Source organism: Sapajus apella, unplaced genomic scaffold (genome assembly GCF_009761245.1).
Source record: "Sapajus apella isolate SASKATOON/1434 unplaced genomic scaffold, GSC_monkey_1.0 scaffold10, whole genome shotgun sequence".
NCBI classification, from domain to species: Eukaryota; Metazoa; Chordata; class Mammalia; order Primates; family Cebidae; genus Sapajus; species Sapajus apella.
Window position 1 is genome coordinate 2,566,839 of NW_022436950.1, and position 16,811 is coordinate 2,583,649.

At 43.3% G+C, this 16,811-nt stretch overlaps 1 protein-coding gene across 1 annotated transcript in view; it reads right to left on the reverse strand.

Moving 5' to 3' along the window:
• Positions 1-6,161, reverse strand: part of RBM44 (RNA binding motif protein 44) — a 43,444-nt gene extending 37,283 nt beyond the window's left edge. The window contains exon 1 of the mRNA XM_032277764.1: positions 6,084-6,161. The gene's annotated coding sequence lies outside the window, so the exon portion shown is untranslated. The remainder of the gene's footprint in view (positions 1-6,083) is intronic.
• Between the last annotated feature and the right edge of the window lie 10,650 nt (positions 6,162-16,811).

Here is a 16,811-nt window from a genome sequence, read left to right on the forward strand (position 1 = left end):
TTCTCAAGAGGAGTGGTTTGAGTTTCTGCCCATTCAGTATAATGTTGGCTGTGAGTTTGCCTTGGCAAATAATTTCTGGCTAAGTCTCCAAAAGCAATTGCAGGAAAAAAAAAAAAAGACATGTGGGGACCTAATAAAACTAAAGAGCTTATGCACAGCAAAAGAAACTATCAAGAGAGTAAACAGACAATCTGTAGAATGGGAGAAGATACTGTAAACTATGCACCTGATATCTATAGATTCTGGCCTAATATCCAGAATCTATAGGAAATTTAAACAAGTCAACAAGCAAAAAATAAACAACTTTATTTAAAAAATGGGCGAAGGATGTGAACAGACATATCTCAACAGAAGACATACAAGAGCTAACAAATAGAAAAAAATGCTCAGCATCACCAATCATCAGAGAAATGCAAATCAAAACCACAATGTAATACCATCTCACACCAGCCAGAATGGCTATTATCAAAAAGTCAAAAAACAACAGATGCTGGCAAGGCTATGGAGAAAAGAGAACTGTTGTTGAGAATGTAAATTAGTCCAGCCTCTGTGGAAAAGATTCTGGAGATTTTTCAATTTAAAACAGAGCTACCATTTGACCCAGCAATCCTATTACTATTTTCCTGTGGGTATATGCCCACAGGAAATTAAATCATTCCACCAAAAAGACACATGCACTTGTATGTTCATTACTGTGCTATTCACAACAGCAAAGATACAGAATCAACCCAGGTGCCCATCAGTGGTAGATTGGATAAAGAAAATGTGGTACTGGCCAGGCAGGGGTGGCTCACTCTTATAATTCCAGCATTTTGGGAGGCTGAGGCAGGCGAAACCCCTGAGATCAGGAGTTCGAGAGCAGCCTGGCCAACATGGTGAAACCCCGTCACTACTAAAAATATAAAAATTACACAGGCATGGTGGCACATGCTTGTAGTCCCAGCTACTCAGGATGCTGAGGCAGGAGAACCCCAGAGGTTTCAGTTAGCCGAGATCATGCCATTGCACCCCAGCCTGGGTGACAAAGCAAGACTCCATCTCAAAAAAAAAAAAAAAAAAGGTCTAAGGCATATTCAATAAATGGTACTGGCACAAGTTGATTTCTACAATCTAGTTTTTTACCTAGAAGGAAAAAAATGCCTGGACTCACACCTCACACAACAATAAAAGTGAGATGAATCATATTTCTAAATGTGAAAACCAAATTTATAATGCTTCTTAAAACACAATAGAATATATTCATGACTTCAGCAAAATTAAGAAACTTCTGCTCATCAAATGACATTACTAAAAAAATGGAAACATAAGCCAAAGATTGGAATAAAGTATTCACACTCTGTATAACCAAAAGAAGATGCTTATTCAGATTACATAAATAACTTGTACACACATTTTTGAATTGCTTATAGGTATGAAAACATGCTTAACATCATTAGTCATCAGGCAAATGCAAATTTAAACCACCACAGTACCACTTCACATTCATTAGAAGGGCTTAAAATGGTGTGTGTGTGTGTGTGTGTGTGTGTGTGTGTGTGTGTGTGTAAGAGAGAGAGAGAGAGAGAGTCTTGCTCTGTTACCCAGGCTGGAGTGCGGTGGTATGATCTTGGATCACTGCAACTCCCAGTTCCCTCCCAGGTCAAAGTGATTCTCTTGCCTCAGTCTCCTGAGTAGCTGGGACTACAGGTGTATGCCATCATGCCCGGCTAACTTTTGTGTTTTTAGTAGAGGTGGGGTTTCACTATGTTGGTCAGGTTGGTCTTGATCTCCTGATCTCAAGTGATCCACCCACCTCGGCCTCCCAAAGTGCTGAGATTATGGGCATGAGCCACTGCACCCTGCCAAAATGGCTTTGAAAAAGAGTACTAACACCAGATATTGGTGAGGATGTGGACAAACTAAAATTCTTGTACATTGCTTGAGGGAATACAAATTGTTAAAACCATTTCTAATGATGTTAAATATATGTCTACCCTATTACCAAGCAATTACATTTCCAGTTTCAGGGATGAATACCATTGGAGATTCACTCTTTAATACATTATTCAATAATGACTGAGCCTGTATTTGCTAAATTATATGTTAAGTGTTGAAGACACAGAGGTGGTCAGTCACCGGCTCTATGAAGCACAATAGAGATACAATTTTCAAAAGTGGGGCAGATTCACATAAATCTTCTACAAATATAGAATATCTTTTCCCAGACTTACCTGATATAAAAATCACTTGGGCTGCTCATTAAAAATACAGATTTGACAGCCTAATTTGGGGCCCAGAAACAATACATGAGGATAATAGTCCCCAACCTTTTTGGCACCAGATACCAGTTTTGTGGAAGATAATTTTTCCATGGACTGGAGGGATGGAGGTAGGGTAGTGGCTTTGGGCTGAAACTGTTCCACCTCAGGTCATCAGGCATTAGTTAGATTTTCATAGGTAGCACACGAGCTAGATCCCTCACATGCACAGTTCATAACAGGGTTCTAGTTCCTATGAGAATCTAATGCCACTGCTGATCTGACAGGAGGCAGAGCTCAGGCTGAGGGTTGGGAACCCCTGCCCTAAGAAATTCCTACAATCTGGATATTTTGAGAAACACAGTGTGGTGTGGGAAATATATAAGACTTAACCTAGTCTAAGGATTAGTGAAGGCCTTTCAGCGTGTTATTTAACCTCAGATCTGAATGATGAGTAAGCAAGAGCTAGCCACTGGGGGAAGGACTCCTTGAGTATTGATCTTAACTGAAAGGATAAAATGTAACATGCTCAAAAATGCATTTGAAAATTTTCAAACTGCTAGTTGTATTTAAAGAGCAATTAATTTTATGCTCAACTCCTTGCCAGAAAAGAGGAGAAAAAGAAAATAAAAACTAAAATTCTGACCAAGAAAAATATAACCTGTACCTACTTTGGAGTTCACAAACTTAAATAAGACAGTTGGGGTTAAATAAAGACAATCAAGTAGACAATAATTGTACAGCATGGTTGCATTAATAAAGGTAAGGAAAAACTTATCAAAAAAAAGTAAATGATGGTCAAGTAGAGGCTATCCAGGCTAAGAAGCAGAGAAGGGCATAGAGCATCCCAATTTAAGAGGACAAATATGGGATGGCTCCACGATAAGAGCCATTCCTTCTTCTTAGATGATAACTAGAGTTATTATGTGTAAAAATGAACTAGTCTGGCCAGGTGTGGTGGCTCACACTTATAATCCCAGCACTTTGGGAGGCCGAGGCAGGCGGATTGCTTGAGCTCAGGAGTTCCAGACCAGCCTAGGCAACATAGTGAAATCCCTGTCTCTAACAAAAATACAAGAAATTAGTTGGGCATGGTGGTGTGAGCCTGTGTTTCCAGCTACTCAGGAGGCTAAAGTGGGAGGATCACTTGAGCCCAGGAGGTGGAGGTTGCAGTGGGCCAAGATCATTCAAATATATACATATTTGATATATTTGATTGTTCACAATAACACACTCTCTCACTCTCTCTCTCTGTCTCTCTCTCTCTTTCTCTCTCTAAGTCAGGGTATCATTCTGTTTCCCAGGCTGGAGGCTGGTGTGCTATGGCAGGAACATAGCTCCCTGTAGGTCAGGTGATCACCTCCCTGGGGTCAGGTGATCCTCTCACCTCAGCCTCCCGAGTGGCTGAACTATGTGAGCATGTGGCACCATGCCTGGATAATTTTTTTGTAGAGACAGGGTTTCAGCATGCTGCCCAGGCTGGTCTCCTAGCTCATGGGATCCACCTGCCTCATCTTCCCAAAGTGTTGGGATGACAGGCTTGAGCCACTGCAACCAGCCAGCTCTTCATATTCTTAAAAAGTATTGAGAACCCTGGTCAGGTACAGTGGCTCACGCCTATAATCCCAGCACTCTGGGAGGCTAAGGTGGGTGTATCACTTGAGGTCAGGAGTTTGAGGCCAGCCCAGCCAACATGGTGAAACCCCGTCTCTACTAAAAATACAAAAAATTAGCTGGACGCAGTGGAAGGGACCTGTAATCCCAGGTACTCAGGAGACTGAGGCAGGAGAATTGCTTGAATCTGGGAGGCATGAGCCATTGTACTCCAGCCTGGGCAACAAAAGTAAAACTGTCTCAAAAAAAAAAAAAAAGTATTGAGAACCCCAGGGAGTATTTTTTTTTTATTTGCGTAATATCCATCAATACTTACTATATTCAAAATTAAAACAATATTTTCAAATGTTTATTAATTTAATCATAGACAATATTCATTACTTAAGTAAAATCTTAGATTAAAAACATATTTTCGGCTGGGCATGGCGGCTCACGCCTGTAATCCATCACTTTGGGAGGCTGAGGCCAGCAGATCACCTGAGGTCAGGATTTCGAGACCAGGCTCACTAACATGGAGAAACCCCATCTCTACTAAAAATACAAAATTAGCCAGGAGTGGTGGTGCATGCCTGTAATCCCAGCTAGACGGGAGGCTAAGGCAAGAGAATCACTTGAACGCGGGAGGCAGAGGTTGCGGTGAGCCGAGATCATACCACTGCACTCCAGCTTGGGAAACGAGAGCAAAAATCTGCCTCAAAAAAAAAAAAATAAAAATAAAAACCCACAAAAAACTGTATTTTCAAAAAATTGGTGAGAAGAGCAATACTATCTCAAGCTGGATTCTCATTCACATCTAATTCTGCATTCAACTCTGCATTCACTAAAATCTGCAGTGTGTTTGCAAGCTTCATTCTTAAACATAAAGACACCCAAAGTTAAAAACGTTGACAAAAGAGAAAATTTTAGCATAATAGAAGTACTTGCAGATCATTTGTGTGATAAAGGTGTATTATCTAGAATATAGAAAGAACTCTCACAACTGAACGATAAAAAGGCAAACAACCCAATTTTAAGAATAAGCAAAGGACTGGAAGAAACATTTCTCAAAAGAGGATATACAAATGGCCAATAAACACATGAAAATATGCTCAATATATCAAGTCACGAGGGAAGTGCATATCAAAACCACAAGATACCGCGTTACACCCACTAGGATAACAATAACAGTGTTGAGCAGGTCATGGAGAAATCAGAACCCTCATCCATTGCTGGTGGGAATGTAACACGGTGAAGCCACTCTGAAGTCTGGCAGTTTCTCAGAAAGTTAAATACAGAACGACCACATGATCCAGCAATTCCACTCCTAGGTACATGCCCATTTTTATTATATTCTTCGAGTTTTCACTTACTACAGTATTTCCTCCAGTGTACTAAACGCCAGGGAATAGTATTGCCAGATCTCAGCCAGAAATCACAGGACTCGCCCTTGACACCTCCCTTATTATCCCCGAGGTCCTGTCAATTTTAACTCCTAACTCTCACAGCTGTGCAGGCAATCACCTCCCAACTGGCTAGAACAATCTTTCCAAAATGCTTATCGGATCAGTCAGGCTCCTGCTTAAAACTCAGCCACGGACCGTCACTGTTTTTAGACAGATTTCAATCTGAGTAACTCCTGTCAAACCTTAGAACCGTCCGGGCTCCGTGTCTTCCAGATGCACCCTCCTTTCCATTTCCTTAGAAAGTCAGGCCCTGTGCGTTCTCTCGCCTGCCCACCCCCCACCCCACCTTTAATTCATGCTCCACTTCAGATCTGGTCTCAAATGCGCGCTCCTTAGGGAAACGGTCCAGCCCCTCGCACTAGGCGAGGAGCCATGCTGTCCTCCAGGACATCCTACGCGTTGGTTAGGAGACACAACGCCTGGGTACGGAATGAACCTGGCGTCCCCTCTCACAGAGGCTTGATCAGTCTCCGCTGCAAGAATAAGCATACGTGCGAATTTCTAGCTTTCCCTGGGGACATAACCGCGTTTGGGAGACCGGCCCCGCGACTTGGCTCAAGACAGACTTTTGCGGTGTTGGCGCCCGCTGTGAGGGTGCCAGAACTCCAGGGCCGCCTGAGGAACGCGCCTGTCCCCCGCCCGCCTCGCTGGCCTCGCCTACAACGCTGATCGGGGTCCCCGCGTGCCTCAGCTGGACGGGCCTCACCACCGGGACCAGCCACATGCGGGGTTCGCCATCCCCAACCGCTGAAGCCCATGACCTCTGCCCTCCCTGGCCTCGCCGCCCGACCTGCCGCGCTGCGTCTCTGTCCGTTGCACCTTGGAGCCGCTCGATGGCCGCCGCCGCTGCCGCCCCTACGCGCCAGTGCCCAGCTCTCTGCAGCCGCCTCCGACCCCTGGCACCACTAGAGCAGCCCCGGCGCCTGTCGGGTAACGGCCGCCGGCTACCCGCCCGGGGCGAGCTCCTATTGGTCAGTATAAAAAGTGCGGCACTGTGATTGGCCCAGCGTGGGGCGCGAAAGCGCGGGAAGGAGGCCGCCTACTTGAGTATTGCACAAGGTAGAAGAGAGTTTGCGGACCGCGGGCATGGAGCGCAGAGCTGCCCCCGAGACTATCCCACTTTGCGGCCTGAAGCCATCGTCTGGACCGCGCAGCTCTGCAAAGCCACCATGTGAAAATACTTGGAAGCGCTGCTCCTGCCAGCAGAGGCCGGACTGCCCCTCGTTTGGGGCCGGTACAGGCCGAGTCCTCGGCCCTCAGTGGAGGGACAGGGGCGCGCCCTTGTTGCCGGGCTGTTTCCCAGGCTGCGTGGTCCCTCCCGGGGTTCGGTTTGTCCTCTGCGCATCTTCTAGAAGTACCGTCGGGCCGCGACTCGGGTGAGGCCAGTGAGGCATTTGTCACGGGTACAGGATTTAAGAGGCTGCCGAAATCGTGGCGATCAAGGTAAATAATATTTTAGTGCAGCCTCTAAAAAATGTCAAAAGTAATGAAAAAAAAATCAGCCCGAAGTTTTTCTTTCACTTCAGACTCTAAAATGGCTCCACAGGGTACACTGTTACGGGTCCTGTCTTCATTTAAAATATGATTGAACCCGGGAGGCAGAGGTTGCAGTTACCGGAGATGGCGCCACTATACTCCACCCTGGGCGACCGAGGGAGACCCCGTCTCAAAAAAAAAAAAAAAAAAAAAAATTCTAGGCCTGGCACTGTGGCTCACGCCTGTAATCCCAGAACCTTAGGAGGCCGAGGCAGGTGGATCACCTGAGGTCAGGAGTTCGAGACCAGCCTGGCCAACTTGGTGAAACCCTGTCTCTACTAAAAATACAAAAATTAGCTGGGCATGGTGGCGGGCGCCTATAACCCCAGCTACTTGAGAGACTGAGGCAGGAGAATTGCTTGAACCCGGGAGGTGGAGGTTGCAGCGAACCCAGATCCCGCCATTGCTCTCCAGCCTGGATGGTGACAGAGCAAGACTCCGTCTAAAATAAAATAAAATAAAATAATTTGATTATTTTATTTAAAATAAAATATTTTATTCATCATGGATTTTTTGCGTTAATTTCGATTTTTTAAATGATTGCATTAAAATATTCAATTACTGAGTTTTTGCAACCCCCCCCCCTTATATTTTGTGACTAGTCTCATCCCTGATAGGGAATTTAAACCTGCACAAAATGACACAGTCCTGAAGGGGTGGGGAGGGGATAGCACTGCAGATGGCTTCATTTGCTTATTAGTCTGAACATGCACATGATTGCTGAGCCACAGAGGACTTTGGATAGGTGGCAGAGAGACGAGGGGCTCTAAAACTGGACCTACCCCCAAATTGTCCCCTCAAATGAGGCTGCAGCCTCTGAAATGCACTTCATTCATTCATTCATCCAATCCATTCATTTATTCAGCAGATTGCTATTGACCTGCCAGGGGCCAGGGGCTGAGGATGCAGTGGTGGATAGTGGCCTGTGAGCATGGATCTTGGGATGATGTAATACACTTATTACAAATCTTGCCATTACGAAAGTGCTTTGGAGTGCCTCTTAAAATGACATGGCCTGTCCTTGTGCAGTGGATTTCATTTGAAAGTCCCTATGTCATTTGAAGTTAATGCCAGTGGCTGGAGAGAGCGGCCACGGCAGCAGCAGGCCAGAACTGCTGATGAGATCATGAGGTTGGACCTCTGTTATAGAAAGGGCTTCAGATTGAGGCTCATGTTAGGAGGCTGGACACTGTCCCCTGGGCTGCTGGGCAGATGGCATCTGGAGCAGGACTGGCCCATGGTGACCCTGGAAGGGGTGGCTGTGGAAGTGTGTCTGTCCAGGACTGGCCCATGGTGACCCTGGAAGGGGTGGCTGTGGAAGTGTGTCAAGACAGCTGGAAACTATACTCCACTCTAGGCCCTTGGCGTTTCTCCTTTCACTGCTCTTCTTCTGCTGAACAGACATTGCCAAATGCTCATTTCACTGTTGGTCTCCTCTCTACCCTGTGGGTGGGTACAACACAGAAGGAGCCAAATCTTTCATGTCAACCTTTCAAACCATCAAAGACATGATCATGCCATCCTTAGGGAGGAGTATTGGTATTGGGGGAATAGAGATGAGATGTAGTGTCACAAGCACAGACATCACATGTGTCACCAGGCTACAGAAAAGGTAAGCTGTGTTGGACAGTGATGTTGTGCTTACAGGCAGGTGGCAGGAGGGGTGGCCTGGTGTTGGCAGTGAGGCGGGTTGAAGGGCGAGTCGACTGTTTGCGTGGGAGACATCTGCTACTGCAAGGGGAAGAAACATTCCCACTTAAGTGACTTCAGCCGGTGTCCTTGTGGCTTCCTCTGGGCCCTTTGAGGTATTTTGTTTTGCTTTGTTTTGTTTTTGAGACGGTCTTGTTCTGTTGCCCAGGCTAAAGTGAGGTGGCACCATCTCAGCTCAATGCAACCTCCACCTCTCAAGTTCAAGTGATTCTCCTGCCTCAGCCTCCCAAGTAGCTGGGATTATAGGTGCCCGTACCACACCCAGCTAATTTTTGTATTTTTAGTAGAGACAGGGTTTCACCATGGCTGGTCTAGAACTCCTGACCTCAAGTGATCCACCCACCTCAGCCTCCCAAAGTGCTGGGATTATAGGTGTGAGCCACCACACATGGCCCCCTTTGAGTTTTTTTGACACAGTCTCTGGATACTCCCCACTGGTCCTAGGACATGGGACACTTGCCCCTCTTGGTGCGAGTTTCCTGTGTCTGTGTATGGAGCTGGTGGCTTTGCCTTTTCTGCCAGGGAGCTCTACCACATTTGGATTTATGTAATTGATTTGGAGATTATATTGTTTTGATGTGAAATTTTGCATTTTTATGAAATCCATCAGTTTCTTTGCCATTTATTTTCAGTGATATTAGAGATTCTTACCCCAGCTCAAGTTCAGAATAATCATATTCACACAATAGGTTTTTTTTTTTTTTTTTTTTGAGACACAGTCTTTGTCACCCAGGCTGGAGTGCAGTGGTGAGATCTCGGCTCACTGTAACCTCCGTCTCTTGGGTTCAAGCAATTCTCCTGCCTCAGCCTCTTGAGTAGCTGGGATTACAGGTGCACGCCACCACACCCAGCTATCTTTTTTAAGAGATGGCGTGTTACCCAGGCTGGTCTTGAACTCCTGGCCTCAAGTGATCTGCCCGCCTTGGCCTCCCACAGTGCTGAGATTATAGGCGTGAGCTACCATGCCCAGCCACACAATAGCTTTTACTTGCCTTTTATGATTGGATTTTTTACACTTAATTTTTTTGCTTATAACTTGTAAATTTTTTAACGTTATTAAAGTCACGTGTTTAATGTAGAAAGTGCAGAAAAGGTGAAAAAGAAAATAGGAATCTCCTATAATCCTATTTCTCACAGCCTCACTGTGGATGTTTTCTGGGAGCTATCTGTAGAGAGAAACCATGGAGATACTCTCCCACATAGACTGTGATGCCTTTTTACATTTTTAACGTTTGTATTGAGAAACCATTACAATTTTTTATTCCACAAACACCTATTGAGGCCTTGCCATGCATCAGGCAGGCCACGGAATGAAAAGCTTACAGCATTTATCAAAGAAAGTACAGTCTAACTGATGCCACACAACTTACTGGGGGCTAAAATGTGTGGAACAGACAGGATGCAGAGAAGGGTGATGTGTTTGTAGAGCAGTCTTAATCATGGAAGCCACACCCTGGGAATCCTCAGGGAATGCAGAAAATAAGGCAGAGCAGGGCAGCCGAGCCCTTTGAGCAAGGCTGCACCGTCCCATTGCAGGGGGTCTATCCTTATACCTTTGTAACACTAAAAATACCTGGCAGAGGCCCCCTCAACTGTCGTTTTATCAGAATCATCTAGTCTAGTTGCAATGTCGTTTTTTTTAACTTTCAGATGAATATTAGAATAATTTTGTTGTTGTCTGGGTATGGTGGCTCATGCCTGTAATCCCAGCACTTTTGGAGGGTGAGACAGGAGGGTTGCTTGAGGCCAGGAGTTTGAGGTTGCAGTGAGCTCTGATCACGCCACTGCACTCCAGCCTGAGTCAGAGTGAGACCTTGTCTTAAAAAAAGAAAGAAAGAAAAAAAAAAGAATAATTTTGTGAGATTACCTCCCTAAAAATGATCTCAAAGGGGTTTTCATAAGAAATGAAGTAAACCTACAAATGCGTGAGAAAGTTACATCTTTGTGATATTTATTCTTGCCATACATTTTTTAATAATTTTTCATATCTTGTATCTCAGCAGAATGTATAGACTTCCTAATGTAGGTTCTTCTGTTTCTTAGGATTACTACTATTGTTTCAGTTTGTGGGGAGGTTTTTGAGTGGTTTTTGTTTGGGATTATGATATCCTAATGAACTAATCTTTAGTTAGCTATTCTAAATCTAACTGGTCAGTTTTGATAGACAGGAAAGCTACTGATTTCTGTACATTGGTCACATACCCTAGTATTTTAAGGAATTCTCATTACCTTCTATAGTTTTGCAATTGAGTACAAACAGTACTTATGTTGCCCATTTCCCAATATTGTATCTTATTACTATTTTGTGTTTTGCTGTGTTGTCTAAAACTTTACAACAGTGCTAAAGTACAGAGCTTCAAGTCATCTTTTTTTTTTCTGGATTTAAATGTAAATGTGTCAATTTATTGTTTTTCTACCAAATGTGATGTTAACTGTTTGAGATACTATTTTTAACAATATTGCAGAATTACCCTTCTATTTCTGTCTACTTTGTCTTTATGAAATCTTTTCAGGATCTGTGGTTTCCCATCTATGTTGATAAGTAAGGCTGGACTTCAGCAGATAGTAGACCATTAAAACTCTTCCTGTTCTTCACCTCGTCCCCAGCCCCCATAAACATCTTAATAAGTTTGGTCAAAAATATTCTGAAGGCTATGACCAAATCAATAACATAAGAAGTATATTATTCTCATTTATGAAAGTTTGAGAATCAACCCTTCTGCTCCTACCTTCATATATTTGGATAAACCAGCTCCCGAGACAGTAGAACATAGGGCTCTGAAAGTAGGAAAAATGGTGAAACAAAGATATCTTGATGAAGAGGGTAAGGCATGAGTGGTTCAGTGAATGAAGCTGTAGTTTTGCTGGTCGTCTTGAAATGTACTGGCCACACCTGAAGAACAGCTGAAGATCCTCCTGGGTTAGTCCTCTTAAGCGGACATATGCCTCACATGCCCACATCTGCAATTTCCAAGGCTTTCTGTAGTGGGAGGAGAATGGAATTTTGCTCTCTGGACTGTGAGCAGCATTGCAGGAGGGATGGTAAGGTCCACCTGGAGGCAGGCTTGGGAGCAGGGACTCAGGCTAGGAGCGTACCTGCTTGTGCCTGATCTTGAGACTGGAAGAGCATTTCCTAATGTGTTTTCTTATGAAAACCCCTTTGAGATTTTTTTGGGGAGGTAATCTCAAAAAATTATTCTTTTTTTCTTTCTTTCTTTTTTTAAGACAAGGTCTCACTCTAACTCAGGCCGGAGTGCAGTGGCGTGATCAGAGCTCACTGCAACCTCAAACTCCTGGCTCAAGCAACCCTCTTTTATTATTATACATAAACACATCTATGTGGTGGCAAAGGATTGATTCAGTTAGGATTTTTTTTCTATGTATCAACGTAACATCACAATCTATTTATTTGAATGTTAAATGCAGACAGCACAAGTTACAGTAATGTACGTTAAATCATATGTGGTATTGAAATTGGAATACTTAGGTTTATTTTGACCATAGTTAAATTATTTTTTTTTTTTAGTTCAAAAGTAACTATGGATAATCTTATAGTTTTAAAACAAAGACATGCTACCGATATAGAATCAAGTCAGAGACACAGGAGTGAACACTAACTGGAATGATAAAGAAAAAGAGCCTGGGAGAAGGTATGTTACAAATTCCACAATGAATAGCAATTGCAGTTTTATGGGAAGAAAAACATGAAAGTGTAGCTGGTGTGTTATATAAAAAATGTTCAAAGATAATAGTAAGAGAAAATATTATGAGAAGAGACATTTTCAGCAAATACATAGTGTGGTGGTTTAAAAAGCATGTATGAATTTTTTTATACTCTTCTGCTTAAGAAATGGAGCTAATTTCTCTCCCCTTGAATATCCGAAGTGATGAGCTGTTACTTCCAAGATTAGATTTAAAAAGACTGGTTTCCACCTTCAGTTCTCCCTCTCCCACACGTGCTCTCTCTTTTTCCTATTCTTTCTTTCTCTCTCCTTCTTTCTCTCCCTCTCTCTCTCTCCTTCTCTCTCCTTCCTTCCCTCCCTCCCTCTCTCTCTCTCTGTCTTTCTCTGTCTCTCTCTCTCCCTTTCTCTCTGCCTTTCTCTGTCTCTGTCTCTCTCTCTCTCATTTCTACTTTGGAGGAAACAAGCTGCCAGGTCATGAGCCACCTGTGGTGTGGAACTTAGGTCTCAGCCAATGAGGAGTCTTGGCAATAACCACATAAAAGAGCTTGGACCAGATTCTCCACTCCCAGTGAAGCCTTCCCGTGACTGTTTCCCTGGTTGGCAGCTTTATTGATTAGAGACCCTGAGCCGGAACTACCCAGCTAAACCACTTCCAGACTCCTGATCCACAGAATCCACAGAATTTATTTATGAGATAATAAATATTTGTTAAGCTGACAAGTTTTTGGTTAATTTGTCACACAATCATAAATAATACACAATGAATTTGGTAAAAAAGTTTCTTCTCAATAGTCCAAATAGAATTGACAAAATTAGTAACCTGAATTTATAATTAAATGTCCAAAAACTTAAAAAAATTTGTTTTGAGACAGGGACTCACTCTGTTGCCCACACTGGAGTGTAGTGGCATGATTTTGGCTCACTGCACCCTCGACCTCCTGGGCTCAGGTGAACCTGTCACCTCAGCCTCCGTAGTACTGGAATTGCATGCATGTGCCACCACACTTGGCTAGTTTTTGTTTATTTTTTGTGGAGATGAGGTCTCATTATGTTGTTCAGGCTGGTCTCAAGCCATTTTCCCACCTCAGCCTCTCTAAGTGCTGGGATTACAGGCATGAGCCACCACGCCCAGAGCCCCCTCCCCACAAATTTTTAAGTGATGTTTTATAGGATCTGAGTCTGTAATTTTGGGCAACAATGAAATGGATTGCATCCTTGCACAAAAAAGAAAATCATTTTAGATGGAGAGATAATAAAAACTTATTTCAGTTAGGGATATTTTGTTAGAAAGTTATGAAGGGAAAACTAAAAGATATTTCATATAGAGGATCTCTAGTTAAGCCACTGAACAATTGCCCGTATAATACAAAAACTTTTTAACAATACCAAAGATCAACTGACTCAAAATTTTTTCTTTAGTTGCAGATGAGTTATTTAATGTAAGAAAGAGAGTCTGATTAATACTTTGGATACATTCTGTTTAAAAGGATTTCTGAACTTATGAAGCAATGTAAATTTTTTGACCCAAAAAATTGAACTTGATTCTAAAATTTATAAAGCCTATAAATAATCAGAAGCCAAACGACTATATTAAAACAGATTCTCTAGCAAGTAAAAATCTTGCAGTTTTAAACATACGCTTATATCCACACACACAACATATGCTTGTATCCACTTTACATACAAGACAAAACTTACTCTTTAAAGTGGCTCCACCTTGGAAGACATGTATATTTGTGATGAATGCACGCCTGCTATGTGTTGTTTACCAGTGAAAACACCCAGCTGATTCACAAAGCTCTGATAGATCTGTTTCATCTTCATCACAGTAAATATACCCCCCAATGGATAACTAAATTAGTTTAGATTCTCTATCCCTTCACATTGATGCATTGGGTAACAAGAGCAACAATACCATTTCTGTGACAGCATGAATTATTTAATTAAAAATTTTCAAATCCATATTCTTTCATTAATAATAGGTTCAGACAATTACCAAAATCAATGACTTGACATAGTAATACCAGGTTTTGCAGAATTACTTACAGGTCACTGCAAATCAGGCTTATGTTAAATAACTGCAAATTACTCCTCTACACACATCCCTTTCTGAGTCTCTTGGTATGTAAAGATGCTCTTAGAGTAGATCTGAATTAACTTTCCCAATGCTCAAAGAGTGAAGTCTTATAACACTTCTAAAATAGTTGCTGGTTTGTTGCCAACCACATTATCAAGAGCACTGGTTCTTAAGTAAAAAATATTTTAAGACTAAATTACAGTAAACATGAACGCGCCACAGTTTAAACCCAATATAAATCAACCATATCCAATTATCAAATTAAAACAGAATATTAAGTCCTGAAACCTGAAAGCAAATTTTTTTTAAAAACATCACCAAAGGGTGTTTTAGACTTTTGCAGTTTTTTGTTTGGCTGTTTTTCCTTTATTGTCATGGACTCTTGCTTTCAACTTAAACAGAAGTTCAAGTCCATAGTAGGTTGCAGCTCAGGTAAAATACCATGCACAGCATCTGATTACTTCAAAACAGCAGGAACACACAAGCTGAAGAGAGCAGTCACATAGGGCTTGCTGTTCTCAAAAATTAGGCATAATGGCAAAAGCATTAACATCGATGGATGTGGAAATATTAAGCCACATTACCTTAAGACTACATTTAAAAAAGCCACCGTGGGTGAAGAACTACAGCTCTTAGTTGCTACAAAGTTTCAGCCTGGCTGAGGCAGCCTAGGACAATCCAAGGAAGAAAGTCCAAGCACGCCAGAGTGGTGAAGCTGAGTGGCTTTTCCCTGGGGCAGCAGGCTGGTGGTTGGGTGTGGAAATTTAAATGAGAGCAGCTCAAGCAGGGGAAAAACTCTGCACATCTGAATTAGGTGTGGGGCTAAAACTTATTAAAGATCATAGTGTCAGACATGGGTGCTGTCTTCAGAAGGCAGGGCTTGGTGGGACCCCTGAGTGCTTGTGGTGGTGGTGGTGGTGGGTCCAGAAGGCCAAACATAAACAGAAAGAAGCCTCCTCTGCCATTATTCTTGCCGCCTACATCTAAATCCAGTATAGCAGCTGACATGGTTTGGCTGTGTCCCCACCCAAATCTCATCTTGAATTCTAACTCCCACGATTCCCACATGTTGGGAGAGGAACCCAGTGGGAGGTAATTGAATTATGGGGGTGGGTCTTTCCTGTGCTGTTCTCCTGATAGTGAATGAGTCTCAGATCTGATGGTTTTAAAAACGGGAGTTTCCCTCCACAAGCTCTCTTGTCTGCCACCATGTGAGACATGCCTTTCACTTTCCAATAAACCTCTCTTTTGTAAATTGCCCAGTCTCAGGTATGTCTTTATCAGCCGCATGAAAAAACAGAATAATATAGCAGACCCCTGGGATTTAGGAAGTATTAATATAAACTTCAAATATTTCTAGCTCAGTGTTCTCTGCCTAAGTCTCTGATGTTTTTGTTTCTGTGCCACCTGTGGGGATGGACAGTTGGCAGAGACAAACCCAGCCGCAGGCAGTGCAACTTCACCCAGGACCAGGGGAGCTCAGGACCTGCTTAGCATTCATTGCACCTGGGGACCAGGTAGGAACCATCCGCAAGTGGTGATCAGAGCTGTTCTGGCAGAGAGGGGAAAGAAGCAAGCAAGAGGGAATGGGCACGGGTGAGGGGGACGGCTGTAAATGGAGATATACACTAGCAAGTGCTTAGTCAGCAGCATTGAGGGGCATGGCAGCAAGTACAGGGCTGGGGTCTATGGACAACTTGCTGGTCCTTGTGTGACAGAAGCTAGCCCTGGAGGCTCCTGGACACAAGGACAAAGGCCCTGACCACAGAGCTGGAATCCTCTAAGCCTCCGCACATCCTCAACACTAGGGAGCAAGTGCTTCCCAAATGTGGCTGCAGGTGCAGGGAGCTAGCTGAATCAGTGGATGTCCAGGCAGGCTCATGAAAATGTGTACCACATCTGGCTTGGGCCATTTAGTAAAATACAACAGATGGTTCTGCTGGTTTGAAAATTTGCAACTGGCTGGCTCCATCCAGCTATCAGCTGGAACTTTCCCAGAGTCACTGATAGGGAAAATGCCATCTTGTTTCTTTCTTTTTTTTTTTTTTTGAGACAGAGTCTTGCTTTGTTGCCAGGCTGGAGTGCAGTGGTGCAATCTCGGCTCACTGCAAAGTCCACCTCCCGGGTTCAAGTGATTCCCCTGCCTCAGCCTCCCAAGTAGCTGGAACTACAGGCATGTGCCACCACGCTTGGCTATTTTTTTTTTTTTTTTTTTGTATTTTAGTAGAGATGGGGTTTCACCATGTTGGCCAGGATGGTCTCGATCTCCCGACCTCACTCTCTTGTTTCCAGTAAAAGAGTTTTGCTTGGTAATGGCTTGTGGTTCCACAGTGTTTTGTGTGTGAAAAGCATAGGCCAAAAGATACTACTGAAGTCGCTCAAATTGTAGATTCTGCCATGACAGGAAGTCACAACACTGTAACATTTCCCCTTAATCTTCAGCAAGACACATGAAAAAAAAAAGAGTCAAGTCCCAACTGCCCGCCTCAGCCTCTCAAATGCTGGGATTACA